This window comes from Choloepus didactylus, chromosome 14 (genome assembly GCF_015220235.1).
Source record: "Choloepus didactylus isolate mChoDid1 chromosome 14, mChoDid1.pri, whole genome shotgun sequence".
NCBI classification, from domain to species: Eukaryota; Metazoa; Chordata; class Mammalia; order Pilosa; family Megalonychidae; genus Choloepus; species Choloepus didactylus.
In genome coordinates this window covers 39,377,061-39,386,953 of record NC_051320.1, presented here as the reverse complement: position 1 = coordinate 39,386,953, position 9,893 = coordinate 39,377,061, and positions in this window count along the sequence as shown.

The following is a 9,893-nucleotide window of genomic DNA, read 5'->3' as shown; positions in this document are numbered from 1 at the left end:
TTATTAGTGCTTTATTGTCTCCATAGCTATGCCCATTCTTGTTTCAGCAGTTTCTCCTGGACTGATTTTTGGGCAGGGAGGTGACAGACTTCCCTAGTTTACCATCTTGGCAACAAATTAATGTGATTTTTTTTTTCAAACTTCTTGTGATCTCTTTTCAATTACCCCTTAACATCCTACTTCAACTTCCAATAATGCCCAAGTGTTTCTCTAAATATCCTACTGCATTTTACTTTATTTTTATAATAATTTACAGCAAAAAAAAAAAAAAATGAAGTGGTGGTGAGGCTTTCATTAAAAATTCCTTTTATACCAAACATGATGAGAAGAAAATAGAAAGTGAGCTATGAAACTAGACAGGAGACACACTATAGATGCATCAGCATATGGACATTAAGAACATAAATTGCCTTTAGACATGAATAGTCTTGTAAACATTGTTTGAGGAATAATGGCTGATTATATTTGTAGTTTAGGCAGATGTCTCTGGACTATTTGGAGAATGATTGGAGGGGAGCAGAGTTAAAAAACAAAGAGATCATTTAAGAAATCATTACAGTCAATAAATGTTAAGACTGGAATTTATGGAAATGAGGGATAAGACAGTGGGTTTTGCAGTAAATTCACCAGGAATAGTCAATAAATAAATGTGAAGGATTAGGTAGAATTAAGAATAAAGTATGACTTTTATGTTTCCAGTTTTGATATTGGGGTAGAAAAGGCTGTTATCATTTAAAATGGAGAATACAGCAAGTTTAGATTCATCAGTGAAGAATGCTTGTGGGTTGTTGAGTTTAAATGCCTATGGGAAATATAGATGAACGAGTCTGGGGATTGTGGGAAAGGGTTGGTTACAGGTGGAAATTCAGGTGTATTTTTAGTTCAGTTATAACCCAAGGCTATATACTGATTGTGCCGGTTTGAGTGTATTGTGTCCCCCAAATGCCATTATCTTTGTGGTCTTGTGTGGGGCAGACATTTTTGGTGCTGGTTGGATTTGCTTGGAATGTGCCCCACCCAGCTGTGTGTAATGATTCTGATGAGCTATTCCCATGGAGGCATGGCCCCGCCCATTCAGGGTGGGCCTTGATCAGTGGAGCTATATAAATGAGCTGACTCAGAGAGAGGGAACTCACTGAGTGCAGCTGGGAGTGATGTTTTGCAGAGAAGCAAGCTTGCTAGAAAGGAACGTCCTGGGAGAAAGCCGTTTTGAGGCCGGAGCTTTGGAGCAGACGCCAGCTGCCTTCCTAGCTAGCAGAGGTTTTCCGGACACCATTGGCCATCCTCCGGTGAAGGTACCCGATTGCTGAGGTGTTACCTTGGATGCTTTGTGGCCTTAAGACTGTAACTGTGTAGTGAAATAAACCCCCGTTTTATAAAAGCCTATCCATCTCTGGTGTTTTGCATTCTCCAGCATTAGCAAACTAGGACACTGATAATCTCATTATTTCATAAAGTTTTTGTTACCCAATCTTACTCTATAAATTCAATGTCCAATTTTTAAATGTTGAGAATGGATAAAAGCAGACTGATATGATTCTGTACTAAAAACAAACAACCAAGAATAGTTTGTACTTCGGTAATGAGACACCATTGCATATGGTTGGAGATGTATCAGTGCCAGTCTAGCTAGATCTATGTATTCTCAGACTTCAACCAATTTAAATTCAGTTATCTTTCATAGCAAGTTAAAGAGCAGAAACAATTCACTTTTTTTGATATCTAATATAGAAGATAACTCTTAGTTACATGAAGAAAAGTTCTACTCTTTGGGTATAAAGAGGTCCTGCAGTCTTGGAAAATTGTGACACAGGTCACCAAACAAACTTACTTAGCCAAGAGTTCCAGTCTTCTCAGCTATCAGTCCTTTCAATGTGCCCCTCAGTAGGAAAAAAGTATTACAAATTTGTTAGTCTTTGGTTCTGCATCTTGACATGTAAAATGCACTAAAAAGTCAATCAAAAAAGGACAAAAAAAAAAAATCTAAAAAAACTAGATGATCACTATGTGGTACAGTTATAGCTTGAATAACTGGGGTGCTGTGCAAACAATTGTGGCTACTACAAACTCTCATAAATATGGTGCCAAAGGTGAGTAGTGTTATTGAGAGGTGAGGAAAGCACACAGAGCTTATGTTGTTCTTTGTGAGAAAAACTGTTGGCAAATAATACTGCTGAAAAGGAATAGTGTTCTAATAAGAACCTTTTCAAACTTCCTATCTCTTTAACTTTAGTCCTGACATTGAATAGGTCCTATTATGACTTTTCTGACATTGTGACATTACACCTTGCTTCCAGCTGTGTTGAATATTCCAAAAAAATATTTTTTTGAGATAAGATACAATTAGTGATGTCAGAAACTCTCTCCATATGTCGGCAGCACAGATTATAGTTGGAGAATCAGGAGGGCCAATAATAGTTTAGCTGTATCATCATCTAAGCCTCAGGGATATCTACAAACCTGAGAATCTCATCCACAATTTAGTAGTAGAGGATTTGCTATGCTGTAATTACTGAGCTTAAATTCACCAGGATAAAATAAAGATAAGAATTCTTTTTAGGTAGATGTTCAAGTTCCTTAATCATAGAAAATCAGGGGTAGTTTTCATATGTTTTGAAACTCAGACCCATATCTGGGAGATACACAAAATTTTGCATTTTATTCTAAGGGCAAATGCTACATGGCAGATTAATGAAACCAGACAACCAATATTGCTGTATATTCAGGATTGAGAGTTTGTCTCACTTATCCTTGACACTGAATTAACCTACTGATGAAGGAACATATGTATTTTTTTTCATTCCATGGTATAGGATTATTTTTTAGGCACAATAAGTACATTTAAGCTGCTTATCATCAGCTTCTATCCCTTTGTAAATAGCCTTAAATTTTTCAGAAAATTACCTATATATTAATTCAAGAAAAATATGCAATGTTTGAAATGTCAAGATGTAATCAGGATAAAACATAAGAATAGGACACAAAACTTTGTTTTTTCTGTATCTTATTTTTCCAGTACAAAAAATGCAGCAAGCAGTAACAATTAATAGGAAAAAAAAAATGGAATTATTAACTGAAAGCTTGGGTTTAAGTATAAATTTCACCATTTACTAGCTGTTTGTGTTGAGCAAGGAAGTTTCCCATAACTTGATTTTGATCAAAGAAGCAAACATAGATGGTGAAAGTGATTTACAATAATAACAAAATATAGAAATTTTATTGTTTTTAACTATAATTATTCCAAGTGGTAAAGGAGCCTTAGATTTCCATTATTCATTACTTTATAATGTTATTCTTTTGTCATTCTTCCATAGGTAAATCTAATGGCTTTACTGGTTATAAATCAGAATATTAATCTGTAAAACATTTATGATTAATTTCAAAAAAGCTACAGAGGAGGTTTGTTACTACTATTGCATTTAGAAGGCTTTTATTTACTTTTTACTCCTCTCTTTCTGTGATATAAACCTTTCATTAGTTGGCTAGGTACACTTTTATGGAATTCTATTAATACTGCTGACATAATTTATAAGAAAGAGAAACTTGTAAGGAGTTGCTCCTGTACCATTCTTCTGCAGTGCCTCTCCCCACCCCACCCCCAAGTAATGCAATAGGATATTGGGCAAATTCCAAGAATTTGTATTTTGTTTCTTGTGAAAAGTAAATGAAGGTTATACTGAATATCTTGCCTGCAGATTACCTTAGTAACATTTTTATAAAATTATTTTTGCATTCCTATAGGAAATAACAGTAATCATGATAATAATAGAAGCCAGTATTTATTGAGCAATTACTATGCATTGGCACTTTTTCTAAGACTTTGTATACATTATCTCCATTAATCCTCAAAACCTCTCATGATATAAATACTCTCCATTTTATAAAAGCAGAAACTGAGGCCTAGAAGTTAAAATAAATTCCCCAAAATTGCTCAGCACTTAAGAACTAGGATTTTACTTAAGGTGAATTCTGACTCTTGAACTCTCCTACTTATTATTACAGATTAGCAAGTGAAAGAAACACATATCTCTCAAGGAACTGAAATATGATTGGATAAAGTTCTAGGTCTAGCTAGAATAACATTAATACGTTACCAATGAAATTGAGAAGGCCTGACAATCATAAATGTATTGGATCAAAGTCTCCTTGGGTATGATATTTCAGTAGATTTAAGAAATGACATTTCATTTCAGTATTATTCTTCCCCTCTTTTGCTACCTGCAGAGTTTATTATGGTCGTTGTCATGGTGAGTACTCAATAAATGTTGTCAAATAAAATCAGAACCTGAACTGTTGGTTTCTTTCATTTCTCCTGTGAGAGAAATACTTAGGTAACATGATGAAAGGCAGAGGGCAACATGAAATTGAATGCCTACTAACCTGGAAGCACATTTTGTACATCATTGCATTTAGTCTGCAGCACAAACAATGAAGGGGTTATTTTGTATCTCGTTTTCTGTGTTGGGTCATTTGCTCAAGCTAGCACAGTTGGTTATGTGGCAATCAGGACCAGGACGCGTGCCTGTTTAATTATTAGTCTACAGCAATTTGTAGAAGAGTTGAAGAAGTATTCTTTGCCCTCCTGGTATGGTTTTGTGTATATTCAGTATCCATCGGAAGCTCCATCGTCGAAAACCTATTATCTTTTTAAAGATAACTGATGTGTTGAAGAAATATGGGAGGGGTATCCTTGGTGCACAAAGAATTGTCTCCTGCCTGACAGAAGATATAGCCATTACTGCCATTTGCAGACATAGCCAGGTCTCCAACGTGAAGGTCAGAAAATCGACTTGGTTTTTAGAATTGCGTCTGCCTGACTCTCAGTTTTGTTTTGCTGATAAGGCATGCTTACTCCACAGAATCACCTCCAATGACTTCCTTTCCCAGTTCAGTAAAAAATTCATCAAATAATAAGGGTTTTGGTTATACATTTTTCTGAAAGGATTTCTACAATTATCATGCTTATGCTTAGCAGTATTTCTTTTTTTTTCTTTTTAGTGAGCAATTCCCATGAAATATTTAAAATATCTGATTAGAAAAACAAATAGCTTTCATAGATGTGAACAATCTTTGATATTTTCTTTTGGGATATAAAATGTAAATTGTCCTGCTGAGCTGTGTGGTTTTTGCTATTTTATAAATAAACAGGTTATGTGCTAAAAAGAAAAGAACAAAAATCCCTGAGGATTCACTTTGGTTTGGAAAGCTTTTTTGAATATACAAAATATTGTGCTGTATCGTATAATTTTATGGAAATTTTGTACCAGACTTCATTTAATTTCCACACTGTTATGTATGATAAGTCTAGGCTTTCTACTCTGATACATGCTAGAGGAACTGTTGGAAAAGAGGGCATTGCTTTGGTCATGCTCAGTAATTGCTACATGCTGTAAAGATTGTGCTATGGTAAATCGAAATAATTACAACATTATCTGTTCAATATGATATACTTTCCATTATTCTGGGTTGGTGCACCAGACCAGAAATTCTAAAACTTCACTTAAGCTGATAATATCCTTCCAATGAATTGTGAGATATTTGATCACCAGACGAAAGGAGAACACCAAAAGTGCCATGAAGCAACTATGTCCTAGATGTGTGAAGCATATGATGGATGAGAAAAAACTCACCTTGTCTAACCCCTGGAAAGTGAGATAGCTGTTAGGATGTATAGGACCCTGTCTTGCTTCGTTTTATATTAACTAATGTATAACATATGTGTCTCTGTATAAATTTAAAAAAAAAGCAGTAAAATTGACAGACTGCCAAATCTAAAAGAGAAAAGGTTTTAAAAATTCATTGTACTGAAGATTTTGTCTCTTTATATCTTTTTATAATATTCATTTTACTGAGATATATTCACATACCATGCAGTCATACGAAACAAATCGTATATTCAGTTGTTCACAGTACCATTACCTAGTTGTACATTCATCACCAAAGTCAATCCCTGACACCTTCATTACCACACACACAAAAATAACAAGAATAATAAAGTGAAAAAGAGGAATTAAAGTAAAAAAGAACACTGGGTGCCTTTGTCTGTTTGTTTGTTTGTTTGTTTGTTTCCTTCCCCCATTTTTCTACTCATCCATCCATAAACTAGACAAAGGGAAGTGTGGTCTTTATGGCTTTCCCAATCCCATTGTCCCCCCTCATAAGCTACATTTTTATACAATCGTCTTCAAGATTCATGGGTTCTGGGTTGTAGTTTGATAGCTTCAGGTATCCACCACCAGCTACCCCAATTTTTTAGAACCTAAAAAGGGTTGTCTAAATTGTGCGTAAGAGTGCCCACCAGAGTGACCTCTCGGCTCCTTTTGGAATCTCTCTGCCACTGAACCTTATTTCATTTCCTTTCACATCCTGCTTTTGGTCAAGAAGATGTTCTCCATCCCAATATGCTGGGTCTACATTCCTCCCAGGGAGTCATATTCCATGTTGCCAGGGAGATTCACTCCCCTGGGTGTCTGATCCCACGTAGAGGGGAGGGCAGTGATTTCACCTCTCAAGTTGGCTTAGCTAGAGAGAGAGGGCCACATCTGAGCAACAAAGAGGTATTCGGGAGGAGGCTCTTAGGCACAATTATAGGGAGGCCTAGCCTCTCCTTTGCAGCAAAAGTTTTCCCAAGGGTAAATCCTGTGGTAGAGGGCTCAATCCATCAAACCACCAGTCCCCTATGTCTGCAAGCACATTAGCAACCATCGATGTGGGGCAGGCTGATACCCCTGCATTCTCCACCAGCTCCTCAAGGGGGCTCTGCATATTTTTTTCCTTGTTTTTTTTTTTTTTAAACTTTTTTTTTTAAATCAACTGTATAAAAAATAATAAGAATGAAAAAATTAAAAAAAAAACATACAATGGAAGAACATTTCAAAGAGACCATAACAAGGTAGTAAGAAAAGACAATTAACCTAAGATAACTACTTTACTTCCAACATGTTCCTACTCTACCCCAAGAAAGTAACCTAATATAGCAACATTTCTGTGAACTTGTTCCTACTATACCCATCAGAAATTAATGGACCGTAGTCATTCCTGGGCATTCCCAGAACATTAAATTTACCCATGATAGCTTATCTATTCTTATTGGATTATTGTTCCCTCTTCCTTAATTGCTCTCTATTGCTAGTTCCCCTACATTCTACATTATAAACCATTTGTTTTGCATTTTTCAAAGTTCACATTAGTGGTAGCATATAATATTTCTCTTTTTGTGCCTGGCTTATTTCACTCAGCATTATGTCTTCAAGGTTCATCCATGTTGTCATATGTTTCACAACATCATTCCTTCTTACTGCTGCATAATATTCCATAGTGTGTATATAGCATATTTTATTTATCCACTCATCTGTTGAAGGACATTTGGGTTGTTTCCATCTCTTGGCAATTGTGAATAATGCTGCTATGAATATTGGCGTGCAGATATCTGTTCGTGTCATTGCTTTCCTGTCTTCCGGGTATATACCGAGAAGTGCAATCGCTGGATCGAAGGGTAACTCTATATCTAGTTTTCTAAGGAACTGCAAAACTGACTTCCAGAGTGGCTGAACCATTATACAGTCCCACCAACAATGAATAAGAGTTCCAATTTCTCCATATCCCCTCCAGCATTTGTAGTTTCCTATTTGTTTAATGGCAGCCATTCTAATTGGTGTCAGATGGTATCTCATTGTGGTCTTAATTTGCATCTCTCTAATAGCTATTGAAGCTGAACATTTTTTCATGTGTTTCTTGGCCATTTGTATTTGCTCTTCAGAGAACTGTCTTTCCATATCTTTTGCCTGTTTTATAATTGGGCTGTCTGTGCTATTGTCATTGACTTGTAGGATTTCTTTATATATGCAAGATATCAGTCTTTTGTCAGATACATGGTTTCCAAAAATTTTTTCCCATTGAGTTGGCTGCCTCTTTACTTTTTTGACAAATTCCTTTGAGGTACAGAAACTTCTAAGCTTGAGGAGTTCCCATTTATCTATTTTTTCTTTTGTTGCTTGTGCTTTGGGTGTAAAGTCTAGGAAGTGGCCGCCTAATACAAGGTCTTGAGGATGTTTCCCTGCATTATCTTCTAGGAGTTTTATGGTACTTTCTTGTATATTGAGATCTTTGGTCCATTTTGAGTTAATTTTTGTGTAGGGTGTGAGTTAGGGGTCCTCTTTCATTCTTTTGGATATGGATATCCAACTCTCCCAGCCCCATTTGTTGAAAAGACCATTATGACCCAGTTCAGTGACTTTGGGGGCCTTATCAAAGATCAGTTGGCCATAGATCTGGGGGTCTATCTCTGAATTCTCAATTCGATTCCATTGATCAATATGTCTGTCTTTGTGCCAGTACCATGCTGTTTTGACCACTGTGGCTTTATAATAAGCTTCAAAGTCTGTGAGTGTAAGTCCTCCCACTTCATTTTCTTTTTTAGAGTGTCATTAGCAATTTTAGGCATCTTCCCTTTCCAAATAAATTTGATTACTAGCTTTTCCAAGTCTGCAAAGTAGGTTGTTGGAATTTTGATTGGGATTGCATTGAATCTGTAGATGAGTTTGGGTAGAATTGACATCTTAATGACATTTAGCCTTCCTATCCATGAACATGGAATATTTTTCCATCTTTTAAGGTCTGCATCTGTGATGGTTAGGTTCATGTGTCAACTTGGCCAGGTGATGGTACCCAGCTGTCTGGTCAAGCAAACACTGGCCTAACAATTGCTGTGAGGATGTTTGTGGCTGGTTTATAAACCAACAGGTTGGTTTATTAAATCCTCAGTCAATTGACTGCAGCTGTGACTGATGACTCACCAAAGGGTGTGTCTTCCAAAATGAGAGAATACAATTGTCTGGATTTAATACAATTAATCAGTTGAAGACTTATAAATGAGACAGATAGAGGACCTTCACTTCTTCTTTGGCTGCCCAGTGAAGCATTTTCTGAGGAGTTCTTCCAAGTTGCCAGTTCGTTTCCTGAGGAGTTCATCAAACACGTTCGTCTAAGATCCCAGTACATCTCCTAAGGAGTTCATCCAAGTTTCCAGTTTGTTTCCTGAGGAGTTCATCAGACATCTTCCTTGGAGTTGACAGTTTGCTCATTGCTTTACAGAATTTGGACTCGTGCATACCCATGGTTGCATGAGTCACTTTTACAAATTTGATAATCAGAGACACCTCTCATTGATTCTGTTTCCCTTGAGAACCCTAACTAATTCATCTTCTATTTCTTTTAGTAGAGTTATGTAGTTTTCTTTGAATAGATCTTCTATATCTTTGGTTAAGTTTATTCCTAGGTACTTGATTTTTTTAGTTGCTATTGAAAATGGTATCTTTTTCTTGAGTGTCTCTTCAGTTTGTTCATTTCTAGCATATAGAAACATTACTGACTTATGTGCATTAATCTTGTATCCCGCTACCTTGCTAAATTTGTTTATTAGCTCTAGTAGCTATATCATCGATTTCTCGGGGTTTTCCAGATATAAGATCATATCATCTGCAAAGAATGACAGTTTAACTTCTTCCTTTCCAATTTGGATGCCTTTTATTTCTTTGTCTTGCCAGATTGCCCTGGCTAGCACTCCCAGTGTAATGTTGAATAACAGTGAGGATAGCGGGCATCCTTGTCTCATTCCTGATCTTAGAGGGAAGGCTTTCAGTCTCTCAACATTGAGTACTATGCTGGCTGTGGGGTTTTCATATATGCTCTTTATCATATTGAGGAAGTTTCCTTTAATTCCTACCTTTTGAAGTGTTTTTATCAAAAAGGGATGTTGGATTTTGTTGAATGCTTTTTCAGCATCTATGAGATGATCATTTGATTTTTCCCTTTTGATTTGTTAATGTGTTGTAATACATTGATTGATTTTCTTATGTTGAACGATCCTTGCATGCCTGGAATGAACCCCACTT